This window comes from Leucoraja erinacea, chromosome 16 (assembly GCF_028641065.1).
Source record: "Leucoraja erinacea ecotype New England chromosome 16, Leri_hhj_1, whole genome shotgun sequence".
Classification (NCBI taxonomy): domain Eukaryota; kingdom Metazoa; phylum Chordata; class Chondrichthyes; order Rajiformes; family Rajidae; genus Leucoraja; species Leucoraja erinaceus.
In genome coordinates, this window is record NC_073392.1 from 22308196 (window position 1) to 22329451 (window position 21256).

At 44.4% G+C, this 21256-nt stretch overlaps 1 protein-coding gene across 2 annotated transcripts in view; it reads right to left on the reverse strand.

Annotated features, from left to right (window-relative positions):
- LOC129704599 (metabotropic glutamate receptor 2-like) overlaps positions 1-15643 on the reverse strand; it is a 33013-nt gene extending 17370 nt beyond the window's left edge. Inside the window, exon 1 of one of the 2 annotated variants that reach the window (XM_055647826.1) lies at positions 14797-15643. The gene's annotated coding sequence lies outside the window, so the exon portion shown is untranslated. Of the gene's footprint in view, positions 1-3742; positions 6781-14796 lie in introns of those variants that run through there. The other variant, XM_055647827.1, reaches the window with a different exon arrangement.
- Positions 15644-21256: the final 5613 nt, after the last annotated feature.

The following is a 21256-nucleotide window of genomic DNA, read 5'->3' on the forward strand; positions in this document are numbered from 1 at the left end:
CCTTCACAAAAATGCGCTATCATTAGCTGGTGACGTGGCTTGGTGCACTTGCATTGTTTGAAATGGCACAGTGAGCAGCAGAGGTTGTTGCCACTCTGACAGCTCGTACTCTGCTCGTCCAGGGTCAGTTCTGAAACATGAGGAGCCACGTCCCCACAACGCAGTGTTGAGCTGTGTCATGGCAGCCTGATAGATCCCTTTGCGTTCAACAGACAAGGTTGCCACACATCTAAGGCCACTACGTGCAAAGGAACACAGCAAGTGCTGGAGGCAGGAAGAAGGTAAGATCACTGTAAAATGAGTTCATCACCTGTCATGTCATATATGATATACGATGTAGTACAGAAACAGACCCTTCAGCCCACTGACTATCAACCACACATTTACATGTATCCCACGTTAAATCCATTTTAAAAATTCTCCCCACATTCTCATCATTTACCCCCTTCTCCAGATTCTAACACACACCTACACACTAAGTGCACTTTCCGACAGCTAATTAAACCACCACCTGCACATCTTTGGGATGTTAGAGGAAACCAGAGTGCCCAGGGGAAACTCATGTTGCCACAGGAAGAACATGCAAACTCCACACAGGCAGCATCGGAGCTCAGGATCAAACTCAGATCTCTGTGGTGCAAGTCTGTGGCTTGACATACTGTGCCACTGTGTCATGCACATGCCTTATTTAAACTCTTCCTGTGCCAGTTCCATGTAATCCTTAATTCCTCGATCTTTCAAATATTTATAGACCTCCACGAAAGCAGCAAGAAAGGGTGTGGTTTCTGGAGGTAGAAAAATAGTTGCCGGGGGTGGCAAAGTGGTGCAGCGGTAGAGCTGCTGCCCTACAGCACCAGAGACTCAGGTTCAATCCTGACCATGGATACTGTCTGTATAGAGTTTGGACGTTCTCTGTGTGATTGCATGAGTTTTTTCCATGAATTTTGTACTGCTCCAGTTTCCTCCCACATTCCAAAGACGTGCAGGTTTGTAGGTTAATTGGCTTCTGTAAATTGTCCCAAGTGTCTAGGATAGACGGGTGATCACTGGTTAGTGCTGACTTGGTGGGCTGAAGTACCTGTTTCCCTCCTGTATCTCTAAACGAAACGAAACTTTACAGCATGGAAACATGCAAACTCCACACAGACAGCAGCAGAGCTCAGGATCGAACTCGGATCTCTGTGGTGCTTTAGTTTAGTCTAGTTTAGTTTAGAGATTTTTTTCAAAATAGACTTTATTCAAGTACTAAATATATACAATGCAGGAACCGTGCAAAAAAAATCATCCGACATTCTCGGAGGCCATACAAACATTCAATACTGTTTACACAAATTACACCAATTTTTCCCCACACCCCTGCCATTCACGGGCGTGGAATCCCTTCCCTTATTTTTGAAGGGCATCTCCACCACCACGGAAACAGGCTCTTTAGCCGACTAGCAATCCCCGCACACTGGCACAATCCTACACACTAGGGACAATTTATGTGCCGCCCAAACTTAGAAAGAAGAAATTTCTATTTATCTCAGTTTTAAATAACCGACCCTTTGCTGTTACGTTCTCATGTCCGTGAATCTCCCAGTTGTGAAATTATCCCAACATCTACTCTGTGAAGCCTGCTTTGAATAAGGCCACCTCATTCTTCTAAACTCTAAGAAATACAGGACTACATTTTGATAGGACAACTTCTCATCCCAGGGGTTACCCTGGTAAATCTCATTTGGACGGCCTCCAATGTTGCCATATTTTTTTCCAGTATTCTAGGTGTGGTCTCACCAACCCCCTTTACAACTGTAACAAAACCACCGTGTTCTTAAACTCCAACCACTTTGCAGTAAAAGGCAAAATGCAATTTGTCTTCATGTTGTACCAGCCTGCCAACTTTTTGTGATTCAGCACTAGAACTACCTAAATCCCTTTGAATTTCACTCATTTGTAGTCTCTCTCTATTTAGAAAATAATCTGCTTTTGATTGGTCTTACTGAGCCGCATGACCTCACACTCCCCAATATTAAGCTTGATTTGCCAGAATTTTCAACCAAACACCCAATCTGTCCACGTCCTAATGCAGGATCATAATGTCCTCATCGCAACATGCCATTACACTAATTTTCATATCATCAGTAAACATGAAACTATATTTCCTTCCCTTCACCAAATCACACGGACTCAGTAGTTTGAAATTCCTGCATCCGTGATAAATGTATGAAGATAGACAATAGACAGTAGGTGCAGTAGACCATTCGGCCCTTCGAGCCAGCACCGCCATTCACTGTGATCATGGCTGATCATCCACAATCAGTACCCCGATCCTGCCTTCTCCCCATATCCCCTGACTCCGCTACCTTTAAGAGCTCTATCTAACTATCTCTTGGAAAGCATCCAGAGATTGGCCACCACTGCCTTCTGAGGCAGATAATTCCACGGATTCACAACCCTCTGTGTGAAAAGGTTTTTCCTCATCTCCGTTCTAAATGGCTTACCCCTTATTCTTAAACTGTGGCCCCTGGTTCTGGACTCCCCCAACATTGTGAACATGTTTCCTGCCTCTAGCGTGCCCAAACCCTTAATAATCTTATATGTTTCAATAAGATCTCCTCTCATCCTCCTAGAGTAAACTCCAAAGTATACAAGCCCAGCCGCACCATTCTATCAATATCTTTAATTTTTTCCTCTTCTTACACCTAAAGAAGCTTTTACTATCCTCCTTTATATTATTGGTTAGCTTACCTTCGTACCTCATCTTTTCTCCCCGTATTGCCTTTTTAGTTACCTTCTGTTGCTCTTTAAAAGTTTCCCAATCCGCTTCCCGCTCATCTTTGCTAAGATAGTCAGACAAACTGACACAACTAATAAGAAACACATATCTGATCCTTGAAAAGCCAAGAACACTACAAGGATGTTCTACTGAATTCTGGTAGTCTTTCGGTAATCAAATATTGTGTCCAAGACTACCGAGCATTGTCGCAATCGCTCTTGGAGAGAGGATGAGAGGAGATTTATGAAACAATCACAGGGAAAGAATTCATTTACATGGAAAAACTGTAGAAGCTGAGGTGTTTCTCCTGGAGAGTTTAAGATGAGATGGAATTCAAATTTACAAAGTGCTTTGAAGTGTTTGCACTGCTGGGTTTGGCAATGACCAGAGGAGACAGATTTAAACGGAACTGTTTAGGAAATTAATGGGAAGAAGAGAACCTTTTTTGTGTGCAGTGATTTGGCTGGTGGAAAGAGATTGAATATTCAGAAGGAAATGAGTACTTTGAAAGGAATACTTATAGGGTTCAAGCAAGAGTGGAGGGGTGTACAGCTGGAGGGCACTTTCCTGGAGGTACAATGTACTCGAGAACCTCTTTCTGGTGTACTAAATTCTTTGATTTTATACACTTTATTTTTGCAGGAGGAAAGTCCAAGTAGGACGGTTATACAAGGGGAGCCACAAACTGATACTCTCGCCAGGCTGAACCTTAAGTATTTAATCAGGTTGGAAAGGCAGTGAAGGATCGAACAACCTCAGAAGCAATTAATTAACAAAGCACTTCCATACATAGCTGACAAAACTGTTCATTCTGCCGACGAAATCTAGATTGGCACTGACATAAGATATATTGAAAACAGGATGGAAAACACAGAAAACTGGGAAGGAATATTCCCACTGCTACTCAGTACAGGAAAATAATCAGCAGCCAAATCTTGCCCCAAAACTAACTCAAGTCACCAGTCAATTGTTACCAAAACTTACCGTGTTTTTGGAGAGAAGGCCAAGGGCTGGGCAACCAGGCTGGGAGGTTATGTTGTCAGTGCTCCTCATCTGATTGCCTGAATATGTCTGGGATGACCATGGGGAATGGGACCGGAGTCAGCTTTTAAATGGAACACTTGCCACAGCAGGACATGCAGGGTAGAGAACCAAAAGCAGCCTCAGCCCAGCCAGAGTGAGAAAGACACAGAGCGGCCATGCACTCTCCACGCTGCCCTCCCAAGCTGTGGTCACAGATTAGTTGGCAGCGTGCTGAGGCTGGCCCTGTGGGAGAGGAGGGGAGGCTGAGCATCCAGAACTGACGCAGTGTGAGGCAGCCACATAATTAAAGCAACACCAAGGTGCTAGCAGCAGTTTCAGTGACCCTTTCATCCAGAAATTACACTCTAGTTTTTGGCAGCTAAAGGTTTCATTAACACCATTGGCATCTTTAATTACAAAGATATGAAAACATTCTAAGAGTCATAATCTTTCTCCTGCTCCGAGAGAGGGGGAAGCTCTCATGTTGTTGGAGTTACTGGGCTTGGACAAATGACAGGATCCTGCCGAATTTTAATCCAGTTAATTAAAAGATCCATAATTTAAAAGTTGCCAATCATTATTTTAAACCCATCTGATTAAGGATACATCCTTACCTGCTCTTACCTGTTGGGTAACTCCAGATTCAAACAATGTGTTGACTCTTAAATCACCCATGAAATGCCCTGTCAAAATGTTCTGAGAATAAAACTAAATGCATGACCAATGTCATCCCAATCTGACATTGCAAACTCCTCGTCACAAAGCTCTGGTGCCGGTTGGTCAAATGCAGCCTGACATTTACACTCTCACAGAGATAGATACCTTTCAGTCAAAGTCTCAATCTTCACCACAACTACCCCAGGCCTTGTCTTGCCCCAACAGCTAAGCAATCCCACCACCTACAGGTATCGTTCAGACATGCTTATAATTGGACATCATACCAGGTAAGGATGGTTTGTGATGGGCAACTAAACGGGTAATGAGCAGACAAGGCTCTTGGACATCACAATCCTTCATGATAATGCAGTCCAACGCATTGTCATCAAAGTCAAAGCAAAACATTTGTCACCATCTTCAGTGAGAAATGTCATTCAGATCTGGGCTTTGGCCTGGGATCCGCAGTATCACAAAAATAACCTTTAGCTAATTTGATGAACTCCACATGATATTAATGGATAGGTCCACCAGATAGATTAAAATCAATGGGACTAGACAACATTCCAGCTGTGGTGAACTGCACCAGCGCTCCAGAATTAGGCCTGGCCAAGCCATCCAATCCAATTACTGCACTCACATCTTTCCCAACTATGTGGGAGACTGCCCGGGTATGACCTCTTTGTCTAATTGCTACCCCGTCAGGCTCATCTCAACCAATAGTATGGTGATGGAGGCTATTGACAGCATTTCCAAACAACTTGCCCAATCATACTCAGTTTGTGGATTTCATGGACCTCATCAAAGGCTTGGATGAAATATGGACACATGTGCTAGGTTCCAGAGACTGGGTGAGATTGCCCTTAGCATCAGCATTTGACTAAGAGTGGCATCCAGAAACCTCAGTGAGCCTGAAGGCAGTGAATGTCAGGGGAAATCTGCAGTCACACAAATGATAGCGCTTGTGTTGAAAGGTCAATTGACTTAGCTCCGGAATAGCCCAGTAACACAGCTGGTAGATTTGCTACTTCACAGCACCAGAGACCCAGGTTCAATCCAGACCTCGGGAACAGTAGGTGTGGAGCCTGCACCACACTGCGTTAAGGTGGCAAATCCCAGCATTAACAACCACCAGGGGTCCTGGCTGGGTGTCCTTGACTTCCAATGTCAGGCTCAAGAGAGTCAAGAGACAAGAATGTTTAATTGTTATATGTACCGAAACAGAATAATGACATTCTTACTTACAGCAGCACAGCTGGTTTGTAAATACAGAATTCAATAGATAACATAATAAACAAACAAAACAAAGTTCAATAAATAAATATAATACCCCAAACCAAAAACAAAGCCAGAAATCCCTAGTGCAACCAAGACAGTTGTTGTTTAAAGCTTAATTTGAATTTGCACAGTTCAGTTGTCTGAAGATTGTTTGGAGGAAGCTGTTCCTGAACTTGTGGGCCACAGTTTCCAGACTCCTATACCTTCTTCCTGATGGCAGGAGAGAAACAAGAGCATGGCCAGGATGGTATTGGTCCTTGATCATGCTGGTTGCCTATAGATCCCTTCGATGGTGGGAGGTCAGTACCTGTGATGGACCAGGGAGTATAAACTACTTGTAATCTCCTTCGTACCTTGGCTTTTGAGTTGCTGAACCAGGCCATGATGCAACCAGTCGATATGCTCTCTACCGTACATCTGCAGAAGTTCAAGAGTGTATTCATCGATATACCAAATCTCCTAAAGACTTCTAAGGAAATAGAGGCATTGATGGGTTTTCTCTATGATTGCATCAATATGCTGCATCCTGGACAGATCTTCATAGAAATGCACACCCAGGAAATTGAAGTTGTTGAGTCCCTCCACCAGTGACCCATGGAGTAAGGCAGGCTTGTGGATCCCCTGCCTTCTTCTTCAAACATCAACAATCAGCTCCTTGGTTTTACTGAGATTGAGAGCAAGGATGTTGTTCTGGAATCATTCAATCAGATCATCGATTCCCTCAATACTCTGACTCATCATTGTCCGAAATTTGTCCAACAGCCGGGGCATCGTCAATGAATTTAAAGGTGGAATTGAAACTGTGTCCGACAAGGGGACCGAGCACGTAACCTTGAGGTGCCCCCATGCTGGCGGTTAGGGAGGCGGATGCGTTGCCAATTCGGACCCATTGTATTCTGGTGATGAGGAACTCGAAGTTCAACTAGAAGAAAGTTCCTTTAAACACCTCCTAGAGAGACAAGCCGTTGTCTTTGGTGCCCGATACAAACCCTAGTAGTTCCTCATACTGATGGCAGAGTGAACCAGGTCCATCAAAGTTTCAGTATCGCATTTAAAGCGACTTCGCGAAAAAAAAAAGCCATTTATGTAGCTCGGAACACAAGGCAGAGGCACTTCAATCGCATCTCCTCCCTGCCATCCTGCAGCCAATTTTCTCATTACACTTTTTAAATATAATTAATAAACAAATCTGTTCGGAAATCTGCCCCTTTTCTGACGTGGAGATGCTGTTGCCTCGGGGTGCCTGGCAGCTCGCCCTGTCTGACCCTGTGTGGTGCTGGCCACGGCCCTCCGTCGGGAGCTCGTCTCCCAGCAACTCGGCATGACCGAGTGCAGCGTGTGGTCTCTCCCCGGGACAGGCAGCCTGCTTCGGGCACAGAGCAGCAACTCCAGCCCACGGGCTCACCAGCTGTCAAAGCTATCACAGTTACTGAATGTTTTGGATTGCTTTTCATATTCATAAGCCATCGGTGATACCAGGGAGGTGTAACAAAATACTGAATGCAAAAATAACAATTATTAATACATTTAACCCACTAAAATCAGAATCACTATGATAGTTACAACTACTTGAAGTAAGTGGTGTAAAAAGCTCTGATTTCCTTCCTCCCTTGCTCCATCTCGCCAGATTTGAGCGGGTGGGCAGGGGGCACAAGAGATTGTAGCTGCTAGAATCCTGGGCAAAAAGCAAAGTGCTGGAGGAACTCAGTGGGCCAGACGACATTTCGGTCGGGACCCCTCTTCAAGTTAAATGGACATGTCTGTGAGCGTTTGGAATTCCTTTGCGTCCTCCTAGCGCATGAAGCCGAAGCTGATAGAAGGGTCACGCCAGTCTCTACAGTCAGTCAGACAAGCATGTCACCCAAAGGTCCCTGATCTAGAGGGACAGCTCCTCTTGAATCAGCGACCAAATGCTCCAGGGGCATTTATCCCTGACCTCAAGATCTAACCCCAGTCAGCGTTACGTTGGAAATAGGAACTTTGACCCGATCTGTCCATTTTGGGCAAGTCCGATTTGGCCCATCCCCCTTCTAAATCCTCCATACTGCTGCCTAATTGTCATCATTCTTTAGTTCTTTAGTTTCCTCTGGCAACTCATTTCAGATACAGTCAAGTGATGATGTTGCTTTTGAGGTTCCTGTTAAATCTCTCCCCTCTTGCCCCTCATACCCAAAGAATGTTTTACCCTGGGGAAAAAAGATTGTGAGTGTTCACTTTATCCTGCGCTTCATAATTTTCAGTAATGTCATCCCTCAGGCACCTATACTCCAAATATAAATATCCCAGCCTATCAGCCTTTCCATATAACTCAAACCTCCAACTTCCAATAACATCCTGGTGAAATCTAAGATGGCACTGAGCAGTCATTGACCTGAGTTGGCACCACACATTCCCCAGTCGGCCCTCCTCCATCTTTTGTTTTTTTTTTAATTTCAAAATAGACTTTATTCAGGTAATAAATATATACAATACGTGAACCGTGCGATGCTGGGATAAGGGTGTGATTGAGGGAACTGTAATATCAGGCCTGATTGAAAAGACCAATGATACACCATAGGCCTAGGCTGACAAACTGGAATAGCCAACTGATGTGGGAACCTTGCCCATGGGACTTTACCAGGTTTATCAACGAGCTGGCAAAAATAATTCCACCATGAAAGATCATGACCAACCCAGAAGCATGTGAGAGAGTTATCTTTCAGTTGAAATATCTTCTCTGAATTGGTTTATGCAGCTGCAATGAATTCTCACGGCATTTACCGCTGCCCATGTGCCACATATTAGGGGAGCTGGCTGCTGGTGGGGCAGGTAACGTTGGTGTCACTGGGGCTTTTTGTGGCGTAGTTCAGGTATGAGTTTTTATTTGGTGTTGGGGGGCAAGATGAGACAAGTGGTAAAGTAACTGCCTCACTCTTCCTGTGACCCAGATTCAATACCGACCTCCATTGCTATCAGCGTGAAGCGTGCCTATTCTTCCTGTGACCATGCGGGTTTCGGCCAAGCACCAGTTTCCTTACATCCCTTAAAGACATGGGCTGGTGTAATGGCCTCTGGAAATTGTCCCTGAACTACAGGTGAATAGTAGATTCCAGGGTGAGCTGATGAGTATGAGGGCGGAATATAAATATGATTAATGGAAGATTAGTGTAAATCAGTTCTTGATCGTTGATGCAGACGGAATGGTTGATGTGGGATGAATGATCAGTTTACGTCTGTATGTCTCTATGGCATTGGGGGTCCACCATGTTTCAAATGTGTTATGAGTCAAATTTCGGCTAGTCTATCCATGGGTAGAAGGCGACTGAGCCAGTTGATTGCTCTGTACAACATGTACAGATTTAGTTTACTGATGCCTGTATTAAACCTACAGCTTCAGTACACAGTTCACACATGCAGAGAATGATACAGTATAGAAGGAGACCATTTGGCCCATCATGCCAGTGATCCAGTTCACATCAAGCCCCAGATACCTAGACAGCTCCCTTTTGATGTTAGCATTCAATTTGCCTCCTGAACCCCCAACTGTGGATTCCCAATCTCTAATTACTCTCCATAACGACCCCCAGTGTAAGTAAGGAGCAAAAGATTCAAAGGGTCGTTGGTCCCAATCTCTACTGTTCCAAGAACAACCTCGTCATCTCCAGTTGATTCGCAAAACAAGCATCCTACATTCCTGAAGGGTTGTGTCATCTGTAAATTTGGAAATTGTCTCCTATACCTGCAAGTCCATGAGGAGAAACACTGCTTCAAGCCTTGACTCCTGGGAACCTCCACTGTAAGTACAAACAAACCTTACCTCTATTTCCTATTACTTCCAATTTTCGATCTATGCCATTCCATCACCTTTTTAGTCCATGAGCTTCTGTGATGACAGACTTAGTCTGTGCCTCTTTACCAAATGCTTTTTGGAAGCCCATATATACCATGTCAACTGCATACAGTACATCTCATCAACCCTCTCCATTACTTTATCAAATTAGATCTCTATGAATTTAGGGAAACATGGTTTGCTTTTAAGAAATCCATAATGTTTTGTTCTAATCAATCCACACATGTCCATGTGTCTGTCAATTCTGCCTCTGATTACTGTGAATGTAATTCTACCGACCACTGTTAAACCAATGGACCTGTTGTTACTTGGTTTACCCTCACACATCTTTTTCAATAGTGTGTGGCATTTGCAATTTTCGAGTGCTCCAGCATCCTCCCTAAATCTACAGAGGTCTGCAAAACAATGGCAAGGATCTCTACAATTTCCTGCCCTCCATCAGCATCCAGGGGTGCAAACCAGTTCGACCAGGTAGTTTATCCACATTGTGCACCAGATTCAACGGCAACTTGTTCCCCGCTATTACCAAACACCAGAACATTCCTCTCACAAACTAAGAATGTATTCCCACCACCCCGACTCTACCTCAAGGAAAACCTTGTACAATTTATTACCTACAGTTTCAATGTAACTGTAACACTACATTCTACACTCTGTTAACTTTACATGTACATGGTTTTGATTGAAACTGTGTATCAATGTAATCGTGTATCAATGTGGCTTGGTACACCTGAAACTAAAACGCTACAAATCAGCCAATCAAAAGACATGGGCACGTCCCGCTCCAAGAATGTAACCATGTACACCAAGCAGACTCTTCATATGAATTCTGCTAAGCCTTACCCTTAATAAATACTCAGACACTTTGGGGCTTATGAGACATTAAAAGTCGACACAGTTTCCATGTGTGACTCTCTCCACAAATGTTGCCTGACCTGCTGACTGTTTCCGCGGCATGTTCTATTTTAAACTCAGCTCCAGTCTGAAGAAGGGTTTCGGCCCGAAACATTGCCTATTTCCTTCGCTCCATAGATGCTGCTGCACCCGTTGAGTTTCTCCAGCTTTTTTGTGTACCTTCCAGTTTCCACTTGGCCATTGGCTCTTGCGCACAATCCACATCCACCCAGAACAACTCTCAGCAGTAACCAACCCCATGCAGATATAGATGTGTATGTGTATAACTACATGTTTGAGGTTTTCATGCACCCCCCCCCCCCCCCCCCCCCCCATCCCAGGGTGACCCTGTGCCCCTGTTTTGGATTCACTTTTGTATAACTCCAAATTTTCTGCTGTCAAAATGGCATTGTAAAAACTCCACACTGATGCAGTTCTGAAAGAATGTTCGAATACACATAAGCCCTGCAAATCCTTGTGATTCTGCTCACTGTTGCAAGATGCCTTGACTAATTCTAGAAGAAAATCATTCAGTCACAGAAAAAACATTGCACCCAGATGCATAGTTGTGGAATGCACAGAAGGAAATGAGATCCTCTTTAAAACACAAGATAGACACAAAGTGCTGGATTAACTCAATGGGACCAGCATCCTTCGAGAGAAGAAATGGGTGACATTTCCGGCCGAGATCATTCTTCAGACGAGTACTGTTTCTTCCTATTCTTTAAAAAACATCTGCATTTGACTCCACAACTAATTTGAGTCTAAGGTCCTGAGGCTAATCGCAAGTGGTTGTCTATCAAGGGCACAGTGGCCTAAAGTTAAAATATTGTATAACAGTTTTGGTCTGATGTTTATCGCCTGATACCAGCGAAGAGTTAATGGATCTGTGCTTCACTTTATTTCCATTCCCTGTATTCCCAAAAGACTTCTCTGTGAAGAGTTTCTTTTTTGGTTCTGAGCAGGGAGAACATGCTGTCAGTATGGCAATGTTTCAATATTTCTCACCAACTTTGTTTGATGTCATCTCACTATGAATAGAAAGAATGAAGCTACATGGTACAGAATTGTTTGAATCTTCAGAAGATCCCAAAGAATGTCTCAGAACATGCACTGCCTTTGTGGTTGCTTCTACTTATATGGAAGCATGCAGACTAACTTATCTGCAGCAAGCTCCCACAGTGGCTTCTGCTCCTTACAGTGCTGGTTGAGGGATCAGTGCTGGCCAGGAAACCAAAAAAGATCTCTTCTTCTCCAAAATACGTAGGATTGAGAAATGAGACAGGACCTCATCATGTCATTTTATCCCAGAAAGGGCACCTCCACAATAATCAATTAATTCAAGATGTCTCTGTCAGCATGGATATGGTAATGAATGCATGACCTATGACCTATGGACTAGAGACAAGTATTTAATCACTTATCCCTGCTGAGACTTGACATTAGTGCATGTTAAAATTATGACGGACCCATGGTCATTGGGTGTCTGAAGGTTTCCCTCTTGTTTATCCGGACTTTCAAAAAAAGAAAATCAGAACTTATCAGGGTCATATGCATCCATCCACCTGCAGACTGTGGCAATGTTCTGAGCACAACCTGTGACTGAAGTCTGTTAGTGTTTGACCTCACAGCAGACATACTAAACCTTACACCTCATAACACAGACTGCTGCTTCTGATCCACACAGCAATCTGCATCAAGGTGGCATCTTCAATAGAAACATGTAAAACCTGTTAAAACCTATGGACAAAGCAAAATGACGATAGCTGCAACTCCACATTTCATAACAGTGCTATCTACTTCTCCCCAGAACCATTCATTTTATCATTCAACTTATCTTTCGAGTTGACAGTTTCTTTATGAAAGTTTGGGAATCAAAAGAGTTAAGGTGATGGAGGACAGTGCCATTAAGTTCATTTATAGCTACCTGAAAGGAATTGGGAGATATGTTTATTGACGATTTTTTCAGCGAATCACATACTGGCACATTTCTTATTTGTTTATCATTAATTTCCAAAACAAATCTAATTGATTTAGTTTAGTTTAGAGGCCCACCGAGACCACACCGACAAGCGATCCCCGCACACCAACACTATCCAACACACACGAGGGACAATTGACACATAACCTGTGGGTCTTTGGATGTGGGAGGAAACCGAAGATCTGGGAGAAACCCCACGCGGTCACGGGGTGAACGTACAAACAACGTACAGACAGCACCGTTGTCGGGATCGAACCCGGGTTTCCGGTGCTGCAAGCGCTGTGAAGGCAGCAACTCTATCGCTGCGCCACCGTGGCCACTCATCTTAACGGACTTGGCCTGATTTATATTTGATTGATATATACATATTCCACGGCATTTACTGGTGTTCAACCCAAGAATATTGATCATAAAACAGTACAGGAACAGCCTCACCAGCCCACAATTTCTGTACCGAATATGATGCCGTTATACTAATCTCTTCTGCCTGTATGTGATATATATCCCTCCATTTCCCGCATATCTGTGTGCCTATCTAAAAGCATCTTAAATGCCGTTATCATTTCTGCTTCCACCACTACCCCTGGCAGCGCATTTCAAGCACCCACCACTCACTGTGTAAACAATACTTGCTCCACACATCTCCTTTAAACTTTCCCCCTTTTGACCTTAAAGTAATGCTCTTCAGCCTCTTGCCCTTTCCTCCATGTGAGAAAGGTTCTGACTGTCTATCTGTCTATGCTACTGGTAATTTTATACGCTTCTATCAAGTATCCCCGACTTCCGACACTCCAGAGAAAACAACCCAAGAGCCTACAATTTCTTTAGCCAGAGCATCAGTGCCTCAAAGTCTCTCTCCGGTATCACGGAAGATGGAGTGATAGCCACCACTGTTACTTAACCAATTTCCTCAGTCACTTCCCCACTGGTCTGTCCCACCAGCCAGTTCCTTTGGCCAGTTCCCTCCTTGGTGTTTGGAAGTACCTTTTTGGAAACCTTTCCTGGAATGAACCAGAAAAGAGAATCGCATGGAACTGGAGCATCAACTTCAAGCAGCAAGTAGTGTTCAGGGGGAAGACATCATGTGTATTCGCCATATGTTGGAACACTATCCCTGGATCCTAACTGATATCCAGTGCAATGTAAAGTATTAATTGTATTCACAGCAGGTTAACGTTTCATTCTCAGGAGTTGGCTGCTATTATTGATTCAATGATGAATACCCCACCTCCCATTTACTGGATCTTTCAACAACCGCTGGATTTATAGTCAACGGATGTTCATACACGAGGTGCCCAGTGAAGCAGCCTGGTGTAGTTTGAATGTAATGAATAGATAATGTGCGTGGTGTGTCAGCTTGTGTCACTGTAAAAGTGTAAGGGTGTGAATGAGTCAGTTGGTGTGAGTGGGTTTGTGATTATGCAGCTGTATGTTTTTGTAACTGTGTCAATGTATGCATGCTTGTCAGTGAACCAGTGTGTGTGTGTATAAATGAAGGGATTTGTGTATTGTGTATTGTGTATTGTTAATATGTTTGTGTGTACTGTGTGCTTGATTGAAAGGATCTGTCGAGTGAATTTGTACATGTGTGTATATATAGCTGTGTGTGTATCGGTGAATATTATTAAATACCAGTGTGTATCGGTACATATTGTTACGTACCAGTGCATTCATCTGTGTGTGAGTGTTTGTGGGTGTGTGCCAGTGACAGCGTGTGTCTATGGCAGTGGGTATGTGTGGCTGTATCAGCGTGTGTGTCTCTGCATCTATGTGTCTAAATCTGCATGAGTGTGTGTCTGTGTCTGTATGCGTGTGTGTGTCTGTGTCTGTATGCGTGTGTGGCTCTGTGTCTCTGTGCGAGTCACTGTGTTCTCACTCCGGTTACAGGGCGCTGTTGATTGATTTAGATTTCATCAATGATATTTGACACGGAATGATAGTTACCTGCTCCGGGGCTGCGCTGTCCAGATGCTGAATGGGTTGACGGTGTGGAGTGCGGGCTGTTCCCTGCAGCTCTCTCGGTGAGGGCCGATGTGCCCGGGAACACTTTGCCGGCGTGTTTTAATGCGAGCAGCTCCCGCCCAGGGGCTGGAGCGGACGCGTCGAGCATGGGCTTGGGACACACCCGAGCGGGACCCCCAGACCAAGCACCGAGTCACCCCCGGACTTCCCAAACCTAGCGGCTTCAGGAGCCGGATAAGCATCCGATGACCAGGGCACCCAGTGTCCCCCGCCGGACAGTCCCAGCCCCGGGCAAGCGGGCCCGGATACGGCAACGGGTTAGCCCGCTTTGGGCTCATGCGGCCGGCGTGTTCTTTGTTTCAAGGGGAACAGGGAACGGGAGAGCGGAACAGAGTGAGGCGCGGGGAGAGAGCTTACCCTGTGTCAGGAGGCTCGCCGCGTCCAGTCTCCGCATGCCAGCGCCTGTTCCCCGTCCTCACTCCCAGCTCTGGGAGAGTGTGCCCCGCATGTTCTGTAACAAACCTCCGGAGCCGGGCGTCGCCTTGTCCCACTTGTGTTCCACAGAGGCTAGATCACTCCCTCCTCTCACTCCCTCTCACTTGATCCTTTGTCAGCAAACCGGGTCGTGTGGCCACTGGAGAAACTCTGTCCTGTTAAAGGCGATTCGTCGGTCCCGGTCATTTCTCCGAGACGGCACAGGCAGCCGAGGCAGCGGCGTCGGAGCTACTTCAACAATTCCTGGAAGGAGTATCCATGCTCGGTATTAACAACCCGGAGCCGATGACCCAGAGTGAGTGTCGCCTCTGGAGAACGAGTGCCTTGGGCGCCGAGGTGTTGCTGTGACGGAGGATCTCTCCCTATGACAGTTTAACACATTAACATCAAGTACACATCGAGAAAGCTGCAAAGGCGAGTCCTCTCTCGCAGCTGGTAGTCAAAGGCTCAGAACCACTACCGACCGTGTCGGCTGCAGAGCCCGAAAACTTTTCCTGAAAGCACAGATAATAACCACGTCCCGATATTTGGGGGGGAGATAGCGGCTATCTCCATATATATGCCCGAACAAGATAAGCTCTGAATAGTGCGAATAGTAACAATTTATAGGAAATGGAGAAAGGTAATAAAATCTATTGATACTTCTGGAAAATGGGAGAGTTGCTACGATACTCGCAGCTGACAGTCAACATTTCTTGGAGCCTGGGACAGTGGCGTCTAAGTCCGGTCCCTGATAGTTAATGTAGAGTTATCCCCAACTCGCTCAGTTTGTAATATTTAGCTCAGAGTTCCAGTTCCAGATATCCAGGTTGGGGCGATATTACTGATCAACGTAATGAAAATATTACGTTCCAAATAGTTGAAATAATGTCCCCGTTTTAACGTTTGATTGGGTTAATATCTATTGTCCAATCTTGTGGGTTGGATTACTTGGCTTGGAGAGATGTCTAGGTTGCAGTGAAAGCCTGATGCAGATATGTTGCTAACGGTAACGCCGAGAGGCTGAGATTTGGCACCCGATCAACGAGGTAGATGATATTCATCTCCTGGTATCTCTGTGAGTATAATACCATGTCCCAGCATTACATTTAAAGCCCAGTTCCTGATTTGGTGCTTAGAGTAACCTCTAGTTGCTAATGCTTAACATCAATTTCCCAATAGCCAAAGGGTCAATGCCTTCTCCTGATATTTGAGATGAAGTAATTGTCCGGTTATTGGTCAAGTTCACGTTCAGTTTCTCCTATTTAGATTAGGTCTGAGTAGGAACAATTAAACATATTTGAACTGTGTCCTCATCTGGATATATGATCAGAGTAACAGCCCATTCCTGGTATGTATGTGATACCATTGTCCAGATGATGATCTGTGATCTGTGAGGCTATGTCCAGTTCCTGATATTTTGGCCAGATTAAGGTCTGATTACTAAGATTTGATCAGATTACTATACAGCCCCTGATAATTAGAGGCCAGTTCCTGAGTTTAACGGAGTCAATCATTTTATGCAATTCAGCTATTGCCTGGATCTTAATGATTGGATTAGGCTCCTGTCGAGTTCATCATTATTGGCTTTGGGAGGGGGAGCCCAGCTCCATACATTTGAGTAGCAGTAATGCACTTGGGTTGAAGAAAAGTCCAGTTCCTGATGGTTACGGTGTCTAAAACTTGGATTCAATTAACTGGATTTAGTTCCTAATGACAGGAGCAAAGTACGCCACTTGGCCCTTCTGGCCAGCCCTGCCATTAACGATGGCTGTGGATGATCTGCCCCAGGCCTGACTTCCCCTTCTATGGCAGTTCCCACAAACCCTTTTGCTCAAACAATATTTGGAATAATATCTTGTTGAAGATATTTGGTACAATGTACAGTTGCTGATATTTGAGGTGCAGTAAGATCCAGTTCCTAATAACTGACTTCAGTAATGCCCCTTTCCTGGATTTTGGTTAATTGACCAGTTTCTGTCCAAAAACATCCAATTCCTGATTTTTAGGTTGGGTCAATGTTGCGATTCTATTATCTGGTTAATTGCTGCACAATATTCAGTTCCTGATCAATATTCAGTTTGGTTAGAGTAGCATCCTGTTACAAATATTTTGTAGGGTTACCATGTAGGGTCAGTCCATTCCTGATATTTGAGTTGAAGTAATAGGCTGTAGCAGATATTAGATAGATTCCTGCACAGAACATAATATTTGGTTGGATAATGGTCCACCCCTGTATGCTTGGGTTAAGGAATGACCGATCATAATAAATGGATCTGAGTAATACCAATAATCTTTGGTTTGAATTAAGGTTAATTTAACAGTATTCTGGGGTGGGAGATTGCAACCTTCATGTGGTCCGCCCTATTTCGACGAATGCAATCAACCTGGCATGCACAATCAAATAAGATTGGGGGGGGGGGGGGGGGGGATAAATCGAGGGGGGGAAGAAAGGGGTTGGCATGACCTAAAATAAAATGTTGGGTTGTCAGCTACCCGCGTGGAATATGAGGTGTTGTCCCTCCAGTTTGCATGTGGCCTCAATCTGGCAATGGAGGAGGCCCAGGACAGAATGGGATGAGGGAATTAAGACTCTAGTGATCGGGAGATCCAATGGGCATTGGCGAACCAAGTGCAAATGTTTGTCGCCAAGTCTATGCTTGGTTTCACTGATGTACAGGAGGCAACATCAGGAGCACCATTTACAGTAGATGATGTTAGAGTAGGTACATGTGAACCTCCACCTCATTTATCACCTATCCACCTAGTTCTTGATTGCCCAACACTAGGAGAAAGACTTTGTGCATACACCATATCTATGTCCATCATGATTTTGGTATTGGTATTCATGTATTATTGTCACGTGTACTAAGATACATGATAAGGATGGCAGCTGGTTGAATGATTTTGGCCTCTGTAAATTGCCCCTAGAGTACAGGGAATGCATGCAAAATGTTTAGTTGAGTTTACAGTGTCGAACAAGGTTATTCGGCCCACCAAGGCTGCACACTAGTACACACTAGTTCCACCAGTTATCCCATTCTCGCATCCTACACATTGAGGCAATTTACAGAAGCCAATTTACCTACAAACCTGCATGTCTTGGGGATGTAGGAGGAACCCGGAGCACCCGGCGGAAACCCACGCGGTCACATGGAGAACGTGTGGTGGCCACGGTGGCGCAGCTGTCGAGTTGCTGCCTTACAACGCTCACAGCGGCGGAGACCCGGGTTCGATCCCAACTACGGGTGCTGTCTGTACGGAGTTTGTAAGTTATCCCCGTGACCACGTGGATTTTCTCTGAGATCTTCAGTTTCCTCCCACACTTCAAAGACGTACAGATATGTAGGTTAATTGGCTTGGTGTATGTATAAATTGTTCTTCGCTGGTCGGTGCAGACTAGGTGGGCAGAAGGGCTTGTTTCCGCGCTGTATCTCTAAACTAAATAAAAAACTAAAACATGCAAACTCTGTACAGGCAGCATCTGTATTCAGCAACTCCAAGGCAACAACTCAACTGCTGCAATATGCAACGCTAACATAGAACTAGTATAGGATAACATAAAACTGGTAAACAAGGGTGATCGATGATTGGCATGGACTCAATGTCAATGCTGCATCTTTCAATTCAATCAATATTGAATCTAATATTAAGGAACAGGGTGTTTGCACGATGTCCAATTAAATCATATTATACATGAGTACAATTAAGTCACACACAAATAGAATAGGTAGAGCAAAGAGAAACGTATCAGAGTGCAGAATATAGTGATGCAGCAGTACAGCATCAAACTTGCAGCGAAAGAGTTCACGCTTTGCAATGAGGTAGGTTGGAAGATTGGGACTACATCCTAGCTTATGGGGGGGGGGGGGGGGGGGATTGCTCTGGAGTCTGATTACAGTTGGGAAGAACCTTTTCTGAATCTGTTGGTATGTGCTTTCAAGCTGTTGCATATTCTGCTTGGGAGAGGGGAGAAGAGGGAAAGACTGGGGGGTGAAAAATGTTCTTGACTATATTGGCAGCTTTTCAGATGGCTTGTTAGTGTAGATGGAGTGGATGGTGGGGAGGCTGGGCATCTATAACCCTCTGTCATATCTGGCAGTCTTGGAAAGAGCTGATGCCAATCCATGTTGTAATACATCCTGATAAAATGCTTTCTATGTCTGCCTGTGGAGCAAGCGGTGGAGGATTCTGACAAAAGGAATACAACATGAAAGGTTAACTGTTTTTCTCTCTCTACAGATGCTGCCTGAACTGCTGAGAACTTACAGCATTTTCTGCTTATCTTTCAAATTTCCAGCGACTGCAGGTTTGGTTTTGATTTTCGTCTGGAACTGGACTGAATATCAATGACCAGGCATGGGTCTACCTCAAATAGGAGAAATTAAACATTTTCTAACTAATTATGAACTCATTCACATCAATGCTTGAATATCACAACTACCGAGATCCTAGTCAGTGGATGGCGAGTGTGGGGAACCAGGGTGACCGAAATAAGAAGTGTAGGGAACCAATTACAGTATTGGTTGGATGGGATGTGTGGGATTCGGGCTTCTGATGAACGGACAGGAAGGGTAGGAACAGTGGCACATTGTGGCACATTGAAACAATAGTCGAGTTGCTGCCATAGCGGCAGAGATCCAGGTTCGATACTGACTATGGGTGCTGTTTGTACGGAGTTTGTACATTTTCTCTGTGACCACGTGAGTTTTCTCCGGGTGCTCTGGTTTCCTCCCACATCCAAAGACGTATAGTTTTTTCTTTATAAATTGGCTTGGGTAAATTGTAAAATTGTCCCTAGTGTGTGTAGGTTCGTGTACGGGGTGATCACTGGCCAAACGGCCTATTTCTGCCTGTATCTCTAAAGCCTAAAAGTCTGAAGTCTAAACTGGGGCCTTCATGAGTAGATGGGATGCATGGGAACCAGCCCCTGGTGTAGGGATGAGTACAAGTTTGGACTAGATATCAGGAAATGTATATCACTCTAACTGAAATATTACAAACTGGTCATAGCAGCACCTCAGTAAAAAATGTCACATCTTTATTCAGAAGGGAAGGAATCTGCAGGCTGGTTAACTTTACATGACTGGGAAAATGCTCAATTAATAGGAGACATAAGGTGAAGGTGGAAGGATGATTGGGAGCCTGTGACCAGCAGTGTACCACAGAGACACAGTCATTGTTGGGACTGTTGTTGTTTATATATTTACATTAACCGTTTGGGTGTGAATGCAGGAAATATGATTACTAAATTACCAGTTGACATTAAAATGAGTGCTATTGATAGTGAGGAGGTTATGCCAGCAGAATGGTACTGGAAGGTGGTGCTGGAAGAGCAATGGCAGATGAACTGGCTTCAGAACTGACTTACTGAAAGAAGACAGAGGGTTGTGGTGGAAGGACAACATGCAGATTGGAGGTCTGTGACCAGTGGCATCCTGCATGGATCTATGATAGGACCGCTGTTGTTTGTGATATCTGCAAATAACGTGGACGTAAACATAAATGTAAGTCAGAAGTTAGAAAATGACACCAAGGTTGCTGGGGTCACAGAATGTGAGGAAAGGCTGTCAGCGTGTACAGTGGGATATAGATCAGTTACAGTAATGGGTAGAGAAATGGTAGGTGATCCGAACAAGTGAGAGATGTTGCACATTGGGAGGTCGAACATAAAGGGAAAATATACAATTAATGGCAAGACTCTTATTAGCATTTATGTACAAAGAGCTCTTGGGGGTCCAAGTCCATAACTCCATGTAGGTGACAATACAATTAGATATAGTGGCAAAGAAGGCATATGATACGCTTGCCTTCATTGGTTGGGACATTGAATACAAGAGTCAGGAAGTCATGACTTTATGGGACATTGGTTGGATCGAATTTGGAGTATTGCATGAATTTCTGGTTGTTCCTGTACAGGATGGATGTCAAGGGTTTAGTTTAGTCTAGTTTAGTTTATTATTGTCACGTATAGTGTAGGTGTGTGTATAGGTACAGTGAAAAGTTTTTTTGTTGCATATTATCCAATCAGTGAAAGGACTATACATGATTATATTCAAGCCATCCACAGTGTACAGATTCATGATACAGGGAATAATGTTTAGTGCAAGATAAAGTCCAGTAAAGTCCGATAAAAGATAGTCCAAGGATCTCCAATGAGATAGATGGTAGGTCAGGACCGCTCTCTAGTTGGGAATAAGATGGTTCAGTTGCCTGATAACAGCTGGGACGAAGATGTCCTGAATCTGGAGCTATGCATTGCCACCCTTCTGAACATCGTGCCTGATGGTAAAAGGGAGAAGAGGGAGTGACTGGGTTGAGACCCATTCTTGATTATGCTGGTGATTTTGCCGAGGCAGCGTGAAGTGTAGATGGGGTCAATGGAAAGGAGGTTGGTTTTCAT